This window comes from Cibotium barometz, chromosome 14 (genome assembly GCF_041138505.1).
Source record: "Cibotium barometz isolate CiBa-2024 chromosome 14, ASM4113850v1, whole genome shotgun sequence".
Taxonomy (NCBI): domain Eukaryota; kingdom Viridiplantae; phylum Streptophyta; class Polypodiopsida; order Cyatheales; family Cibotiaceae; genus Cibotium; species Cibotium barometz.
The window spans coordinates 3,181,823-3,191,544 of record NC_141059.1 but is presented as its reverse complement, the minus strand read 5'-3'; the positions used below and the strand labels follow the sequence as shown (position 1 = coordinate 3,191,544).

Below are 9,722 nucleotides of genomic sequence, written 5' to 3'. Positions count from 1 at the left end.
TGATTGTACAGGTTAAAAAGTTTGAGGTGGGTTCGCTTTCAAGTCCTGAGACTGCCGCAACGTTCATCAAAATATATCTACATCAAATTGCAAGCTGTCTCGTCAAATCAAGGAGATCTCCAATTACAGGTGTAATTCTTCCATACCCACTCTCTTTCGTTTTTTCTGTTCAATTAATTTCATAAACTATAAGGCATGACCACATGGAAATTGTCAATGTACTACTTAGTTTTTGAAGTTGCTTGCATGCTAGTGTAAATCATTAATGAGCTTAACTTTATTGGAAATATTCCTAGGCAGCATGACGTCTTTAGTTAACCTTGGAATACAATTGTCTTAGGTCTAGGGTCAAACCATCTTAATGTTTGAACACCTGGCTGTGTGTGTGTTGACCTCTAGGACATAGCTTTTACCCCTTGTCGAAAGGATGTAAGAACACATTTTAGTTCAGGAGCGAAGATCAAAAGAAAACTTTAAAAAAAAAAAAAGAAGCCTACAATAAATGGCAATACAAGTCTATGATGTGCTTTAATGTTGGCCTATCGCCTTATTGATACTTGGTAGTCGAGGAGTATTCTACTCCAGACCGATGCCTTGGTTGGTAGGGGGTAGCCTTGCCTAAAGTGAGCTAATAGATTCCTGGATAATGCCTTGTGTTAAACATGGTACCAGGATCGATGTTAGTTTTGCCTTAGGAAGGTCGCCATTGTGTATAAAAATTTTCACGTGCGTGAAGAAATAAAGGCAAAAGGCTCCTGTAACTCTAATGTTTCTTGTGTCCCTAGGCTTGGGGTATAAACTTGTTCTTAGAGTAGACACCGTGTGGTCATCTGTTTATTTATTAAGCTTGGTTCTTTTCCTTGACTTAGGCCAGTTTAAACCTTGCTTAACCTTTGACACCTTGCTAACTCTTGATTTACTTTCAATAATTTTAAACTCCTGTTAATTTACTACACTAGCTCATTCATGTGACCCTTAAACTAAGTTCTCATCGCAACATCCATTGTGGTCTAACATGCTTGAATTTCTACACTTTATATCTTTTGAATTCTAGCATACTTTCACTCTACTTTCCTATTTTGCAGACGGTCTACCACAACAACCCTCTCGAGCTTACCATACCATAGCTTCCGAGGACGGAATCTACATCAGGAAGGGGGGCATGTTAACCCATGGCGGACGTACTATATTTTACGTCATTAATTTAAATATTCTGAGTCATGGGCCGGGCTTGTCGGCACCATATATTAAGGATAAAGGGATTGGGTGATCGCCGATGAGAGGCGCACCTTGGATATCAGTAGGATAAGGGTTAGGGTTGGCCGGCCATGTATGGGCGCCCAAGTGTGAATGGCCAAGTCACCTATAAGAGTCAAATGTAACCCTAAACTCCTCATTCTCATGTGTTGTGAATAGAAGAGTGCTCTTGCCTTATCTCTTTGGTTTCCTTCTCCTGCGTGTGTGTGTGAGAGAGAGAGAGAGAGTGAGAGAGCGATCGAGCGCACTGTGTAGCGGCACGGCGGCGGCGGTGAGGCGGTAGAGCGGCGACGGCGGCTCCTCCTTCACGGCTGCGACGCGGGAATCCTTCAAGGCGGTAGTTAAGCGGTGAGTGACACACCTTTTGCATTCTGTTTTGAGCTTGCCTTCCTGGTTGTATGCTTGCAGCCATTTGTGGCTCGCATACGGTGTCCGGCAAGTCCCCAGCTACGACCTGTGCGGCAAAAGCGCACAGACACCAATTGAATTACCTAGCCCTTAAGGTAAGGTTTTCTATAATACACTACTTGACATAGGTGCTAGTCATAATTTACTCTCTTTTCCTTCATGGAATCAATTGGATAAACCTCAACTTTGAAAAAACAAACTCGAGAGTATAAGGTGTCAACACCAAAAATACCAAAGTGCTTAGCCCGCTTAAAACTATCATATACGGTGATAATGGTATAACATTTTGATCATGCCTCTCGAAACCTTGAAAGAACATGTCATTCTCATATGGACATGGATGAACGCAGCTTAATGTAGAATTGATTGGGCCACAGGGAGTGATTTCATGGAAAAAATCCCTAACTCAACATCCAATGCACTACACCACCTAGCAATTGAGTGTTGTAAAGATGACGCCTCCCCATCAACTCCACACAAGGCTACTTCACACCAACCTCTACTTTCAACTCTACATCCACATCTTCTGCAAAGATGAACCAATGGCAACAAGGATCCAAGTGAGGAAGCCATAAGCTACCTTAAAATGGATTCCCAAAACTTGCTTTACCCTTGACAACCAAAAGCCCAAATGCCTAGGCAAAATTATTGCTCTACAAAATGAAGCCAAACCTAAAATTATTTCAAGGTGGATTCCGACTCGTCTTCTTCAACCGCAAGGCTTCCTTCCACCATGGTAACAATTGGATTCGGGTTTCGAAATGAAATCCAGTCATTCAAGTGATGCCACAACGTACAAGCCTCACCAATAGCTACCAAATCCAACAATTTAAAAGCAAAAAGGGAAAGCAGGTCATGATGGAATCTTCACCATCCCTCCCTCAAAAAGTTTGGATTTTCAAACACCTTTGAACATTGGACTCTACCTTAGGAAGGGGGAAAATAGAGCGTGCTTTTGCTTCAGTCGCTTCTACTTTAATAAGAGAGGCTTCACATTTAGTTTCTTCATTAAGATCACCCTTATCTCAATAAGCCTCTCACGATGAATCTACTAATATGTTGGAGATGCTTGATGTCAAAATTACACTCCCACATCTCCTCTAGAACCAAGAAGCCCAATTCAATATTATGAGAGTCCCTTACCACCCTTATGACTTGATGTGTCAACATTCATATGGTGCTAAAGTGTTCTTCATCACACCTACCTTATCACTAATAAAAATGGAAAATTTGGCTTCAAAAGGCATACAACACCCTTCAAGAAGTCCATGGATGATGAGAGAAATAGGAAGGGGGTATACAACCAACTTTTATATTTGTACCCCTAAATACTATTTTGTTCCCTGGCAAGATCACACAAAGCAAGAACCTATTGGGACAAATAACTCCAACATGTATATTAAGTATAGCACTTATACCAAACAAAACAACACATACCACATTAAGAACTAATTAAAAAAACTAAAAAAGGAGAAAAGAAGCTAACCACACATCTAAGAAAAAGAGAATGCTATAATTTTTCATAACTTATTTTCATGACCTGTAGGTCTCAAGCAATAGATTTCACTTACCTGCGACACCAATGCACCTATCCTGGATCCAAACTATCAAGAATGGTATTATCATGGAGTGTCCAACATACCACCTTTTCATACCTACTCTCCTTACTTTTATGCATCTCAAGGAGAAACTTGTTATGGAAATATTTTCATTGATTTATTTTATTGTAGTTTCATCCCATTTCTCCATGCCATACATGTAAACGACGTATTCTCTTTGTCACGTCCCATCTTTGTTGGTAGTGTAGGATTGCATTACTCCAATTCATCGTAGGAGTAATGCTGCAAAGGCATGACAACTTGAGTGTTATTTACATGGTTGATGGACGTCATCAAGTAAGAACACCCAAAGAGGAGGCAATCAAGAAATGGAGGTAAGAGTGTTACCTTGCACTCACCCCACCACTTTATGAGATACTATCACCCACGCCATGCCCATTCTGGGTAGTAGTTGGTGAGTTTATAATGATTTTCAGGAAGTGATATGCTTGACCAACTTACCTATAGTACCTATACCCTTCCCCCACACTTCTATGCTAGGATACACTGAGATCATTGCCTACTTATCTAGTAGAAGGTTATGTTCTAGGAGACCCAAACGATGAGGAAGTTTGACAACCTAGTGATGTCAAATTAGAGCTGTCTTATTCACTATGGTTATCTGATGAGATAAGCTTGCCAGATAGAAATGTTTTACAAGTTTTTGAGTTTTATCCCATGCACCAACTCTAGATTTTATTACTTGAAGAACCCATGTAGCATAGGGGGTAGATACGCAACCTCGATATGGACCGAATTCTTCCACTTGCTCAGGTATACCCTAACTTAGCTTCAAACTCAAAATTATTTCTTTACTTCATAAACTTACATATTCATGGAATTAACTCAATGACCTTATGACTTGAATGAGCTACTTTCTAATTGTTGCTTAGAGGAACTCTAAGGCCATATTTTTTCTTAGAATTAGTAATGTCCCTATCTGACCATGAATGACCTTACAATATGCCGAATGGTGGAGGATGCCAAGAGCACTCAGTCTTTAGTGAACTTTAGGTAATACTATTTATTTAAAAAACAAATAAAAAAGATACCAAGAAGATAACTATCACCATGTAGGATCCTAGTAGGACGCTTGGCTACTCATGGTGGTACCTTGAGGTCAATACCTTGGTTCTCATGGGATAGGACCTGGTAGTATAAGTCAAGAGAGTGTGATTAAATGACCAATTTTAGATGTAAATAAGAAATGGGCTTTCTAAAATAGTTTTATTAGGCTCTAATAACTCAGGACAGAATCCAAATAGATTTTTGGTCTACAGGAACATGAGAATCATAGAGAGAGAATGTACTATTAAATGTTGTTCTAGAGAAAGAAAGTACCTAGCATGATGTGATTGCATGTGAATTAGGCATAAACCTACTATAATAAGGATAAGTCAAATAAATTAGGTTTACCCATACAGAGAAGGTTGAGTAATAATTAATTCTAGAGAGATAATAGTTAAATCTTTTTATGTTAGAGAGAGAAATACACTATACCATGACCTAGATGCATGTAAGACAATAAATGTGGATGTTGGAAAGATTAACTTAAGTAAAAGTAAGTCCATCTAATCCATGTGAATTAATGTGGAGCTTATTTCTAGAGAGAGAATAAATAAGATTAGAGAGAGAAGGTGATTATAGAATGCAAGAATTACCATATAAACATAAGATTTGATACATAGTTATGATAGGATGAGGATAAGAATAGAAGAGGTAAGAATTTAAACAGTTATAAATGATCTAGAGAGAGAAGGTAGAGAAGATAGAGAAAATTACTTCCTATGCTCTAAAAATATAGAAGGACGATAGAATAAAGTTGAGTTATTGAATTACATACAAAATTAGGTTTCATCTAGGGACCATGATTTCTTATGATGTCATTTGACCTTAGATTGATTAAGCTTTCTAGTGCGATAAGATTGAGCATCTAACAAATGGGTACTATGTAGTTTTAAGATTGAGCATCTACAATTGTGTATCAAAGTAATTGATCCAAGAATTAGAGAGAAAATTGTATAGATTACAGTGATATCTATGTTAATATATAGTATTAGTATTACCCATACAAAACTTAGTCACTTTACTCATTATTTTTGCATTTAGATATCACTTGGCATACGAAAATAATATGTGTCACTTTGTATATTTTTAAATTATCATATATAATATGATAATGCAAAGTGCAAGCTCATAATGTATTGATTGATTAACAGCCATCAGAGAGCTTTTACAGTAATATAGAAATACAAAGATATGTTATACCATCATTGTATATCTTGAATATCTCCTATATATTAATATTTATTTATCCTATCCTCTGATTATAATGTATTAACATGTTAAATCATATGTGTTAGCTATCCACACCAACATTTTTGGCGATCGTATTACGTTTGATTCTCCTGTGATTCTTTTGGATTTGCTTTAGAATGTTGTTTTGTTATCATGGACTTGTCCTTTTAGTTGAGGGATTATCTCACCCAGCCAAGTCAAGTTCTTTTTAGAGAGACCAAAAATGTTAAATTAATTCACTGCAATGTGACCCCTACAAATACCCCTCTAGTTTAGATTTGGGTTTTATCTATCTCGATACCTATGCTTTATCATATATTCATTCTTGTCTCGTAGACTTATCTGCTATTCAATTAGCTAGTCATTGGGGTATTGTTGATCATATCAAACTCAATACTATCCCTTTTTCTAATGGGTCGAGTTATTATCAACAATCTCATCTTGATATCATTCCTCGTCCCATGTGGTTTAAGAATTTCTATTCATTTGTTTCCTTGTTGAGTGGAATGTTTGTTATTTTTGATCTGTGTGTACCAAGCAAGAGCTTAATTATTTGGAAACCCTTTGGAACGAGTGAGGTTATGACCACTAAAGTCACCTTAGCACTATAGCATGACCCCACCAACCCACTCTCATGTCCCATCAGTTGTCCCTCAAGTATCCAAAGTTCAACGAAAAGAAGAAGAACGATTTGGATACCCATGTCGCCAACTTTGAGAATATTCTCGCATGCTATCCAATGTCTCTAATGTCACGAAGCAAAACACCTTCAATGGCACCTTTGACAGCCAGGAAAACCAATTGGCATGCTCAATATGGCCCCAATCATTTTGTCACTTTCGAGGACCTGTAAGATGTCTTCATTCACTATTTCTGAAAAGACAAGTACAATCAAAGTTTAAGAGGAATTTAAAACCTCTTCTGTACTTGATAGAAGCATAGCTTTCTTGTCATCCTCATCCATAGCAATTCCCAAGCAAGAGGGGGGTTGTAGTTCTCATATGTTCTCCCAAAGTTTCTCTTTAATTTATTTTTAAGCGGAATAATTTTTGCTTAAGGCCTTTGGAGTTAATGATTTTATTACCAAACACGTTTTCTAGCTCGTCCCATACCTCCTTTGAGCTTTTGATGAAATCCACTAGGTGAACCAAGTTGTCGGGGACAACCCAAGCTTCCTTGATGACGTGTGGCACTTGTGGGCCACACGTCATCAAGGAAGCTTCTGTTGTTGTGAGTGCTAGAGCTGATGAGAGCACGAGGAGGAAAAGGCAGTAAATGATGCATGTGTGTGGTAGATGATAGGCTCGGCAAGGGGTATAAAGTCAAAGGGGTCCGGCCGATGCTGGCGGAGGCGGGCAACCCACGGGACTAAATGACACATTATGAATCAAGAGGGATCTAAGGCTGAAAAGAGGCGTCGTAATCTTACCTAATCTAGACTGTCGGATTCCCGCCCCATCGGGCAAGTGAACTAGGGGTGAACTCAGGGTATATCATGAGGATTTTTGGGACTTAGAAAATTTTGGAGGGGTTGAGCTCAATGCAAAAGAGGATTCTAACTTGGAACCATCCGCTCAAGCTTTCAACATTAACCAGTATGCTATACTTTCCAACAGGTTGTGGAGAGTGTTTTTAAATTTAAATCTTGATATTTTGGTCCCTAGTTCACTTTCTTACTAGAAAATGTTTCCCTGGTTCACTTTCTTGCCAAAAAAGGTCTCCCTAGTTCACCCCAGTTCACCCCTAGTTCACCTCACAATTCACTCGTAGTTCACTTGGGAATCCAACGGTGTTGATCAAACCCTGATCGCAATGCCTCTTTCCAACCATAGATCCCTCCTGATTCATGATGTGTCACTTAGTCAATGAGGGCAGCCAACCAAGGAGTGGGGCATAGTGGTTAGTGGTTGGGACCTGTCCACACTAGAGGCAGAGCAAACCAAGCAGAGGCGGGAGGCTACCCACTAGAGATGTCGGCTGGGTAGAGCAATCCATCAAGTGCTCTCACCAAAACGCAACACATCCCATACGCAATGTACATCAACACAAATCTGAACTACAATTACACAATCTTAACCAAAAAAAAACATAAGTTTCCAATAAATCAATCACAAATATAAATTTGTCAAATCATAATACATAGCATAATCATTGATTTTTAGCGAGTTAAACACCTACTATCATGAATGTCAAATATAAAGTCATCAAATCATCGTCTGATTTGCAAGTACACAATCTTAACTAAAAAATACATAGTTTTCCAATACATGCATCTTAAACATAAAGTATCAAAATCATCAACAGATAGCATAATCATAAATTTTCAACATCTAGCAATCATCTACGAACTTCCAAACCATCTATATCATTCCCTCCCCATACATTCTGGAACAAACATGTAAGATGAATCATGCCGATTACATAAGGTTATCACACTTTGCATGATGCTAAAATAAATGTAGCTACATTAGTCAAAGCATATAAACATCAAGAATGTTTTCAATACCTTCATCTAATGACAGCTTGTTGTGCATTTTGAAGGGTGTAGTGGTGAAAAACATTGTGCATTTTGAAGGGTGTAATGGTGAAAAGGCGCTACTCTAATTCTCAATGCCAACTCATGCCGTTCAGCACTACCTCCACAATTACGTAGAGGCTTTGCCCCATTTGGATGCGGATCACACTGTTCTTGTGGTTCAGCCTCCCCTCTTAATTGCACAAAGTTATGCAAGACACAACAGGCTCCTACGAGAGTTGGAGCAAACGCAAGATTAACATTCACCTCCCGAAGAACTCGCCACCTATTCTTCAAGAGATCGAATGCATTCTCGTCCTTGACTCTTCCTTTTGACAACTGCTTGTCAAAAGCTTGCTTCTCATGTAAATGTCGACCCCCCTTCACTCATCAAAGGGCTTCACAATGAATGTGGTTACTTTATAAGCTAGGTCTGCGAGTAGGAAAGGAATAATTCTCTCACCTTGAATATCTATTGTGGGTGTGGAAAGAACCTCTCCTCACTTCAATGGCTTATAGAGATCTGACGCCTTTAAGTGAGTAGAGCCATGAACACCGCTAGGTGCCTTGCAAACTACACTCCAAAAAAGCTTTTGTGGATCTACAATACCCTATGGCAATATGCTTGGAAACCCATGTCGACACATATATTGTGTTGGGAAATACTATTTGGCTGGCTTTCTTTGCAATTTTATGTGTGTACCATCAAAACAGCCCCTGCAATCTGTGGTAAGCCTGTGAGAGTGATATTCTCATGCATAATCCTCACCAACCTTTCACCAGTGGGAACACTGATTCGATAGCGCTGAAACATTGTTAGATGGCATAAAATACAACAAATAATACTTGTATATTTACGAATTGTGGATTCACCCACACCATATAGTATCGCTATAGTCGACGAGCGACCTTATGCGAGTCTCCATAGTACACACCCTAGAGCTAACTCTGACAATATAAGAGTGGTGATGTCTTTGTCAGAGCACTTATATTGTCCGCTAACTCTGACAATATAAGTGCTCTGACAAAGACATCACCTCCAAAGGACGGAAAGAGTGGCTTAACCACTACCAACAACACATGAAGTGACTTGTATGACATCCTATACACCATCATGTGATACTTATGTTGGTTCTCAAGGCGTGCTTCTGACCATAGACCGTGATGTATTGAACACTAAAAAGTCGTTTACCTTGGAAAGCACCACCATAAGCGTGGAGAGTATCTACATGGGTTGCAAGGCTTGAAGGACTGCTTCGCACAGGAAAAGAAAAGCATACAGGACCATGTAGAAGCTTTGCTTATCATTCAATGCACGGAGCGAGATTACCACCTCCATCGATTCTTCATTTATTCAACATGCTTGTGATGCGGCTGGAATCAACATGAAAGGGTACCAAGCAATCAGTCGGGTTGTAAAAGATGCATTTCTAAGACAAGGAATCACTGGCACTTTATTTTCTACACTCAAGGTGATTCACAATGTCAAGCATATCAATAATGATGATGTGCAGCGAGCTATAGGATAGTTTTATCACATTGAGGACACACTAACATTAGACACAGGGTCAAGTAGAAAGAAAATCAAGACAACAAGTACAGAATTTCAATATGATATTTACAATAACATCTTTGTTCATATTGAG

At 38.9% G+C, this 9,722-nt stretch overlaps 1 pseudogene; it reads right to left on the bottom strand.

The window, feature by feature from the left end:
* Positions 1 to 2,343: 2,343 nt before the first annotated feature.
* Positions 2,344 to 8,890, bottom strand: LOC147631562 (uncharacterized; annotated as a pseudogene).
* Positions 8,891 to 9,722: the final 832 nt, after the last annotated feature.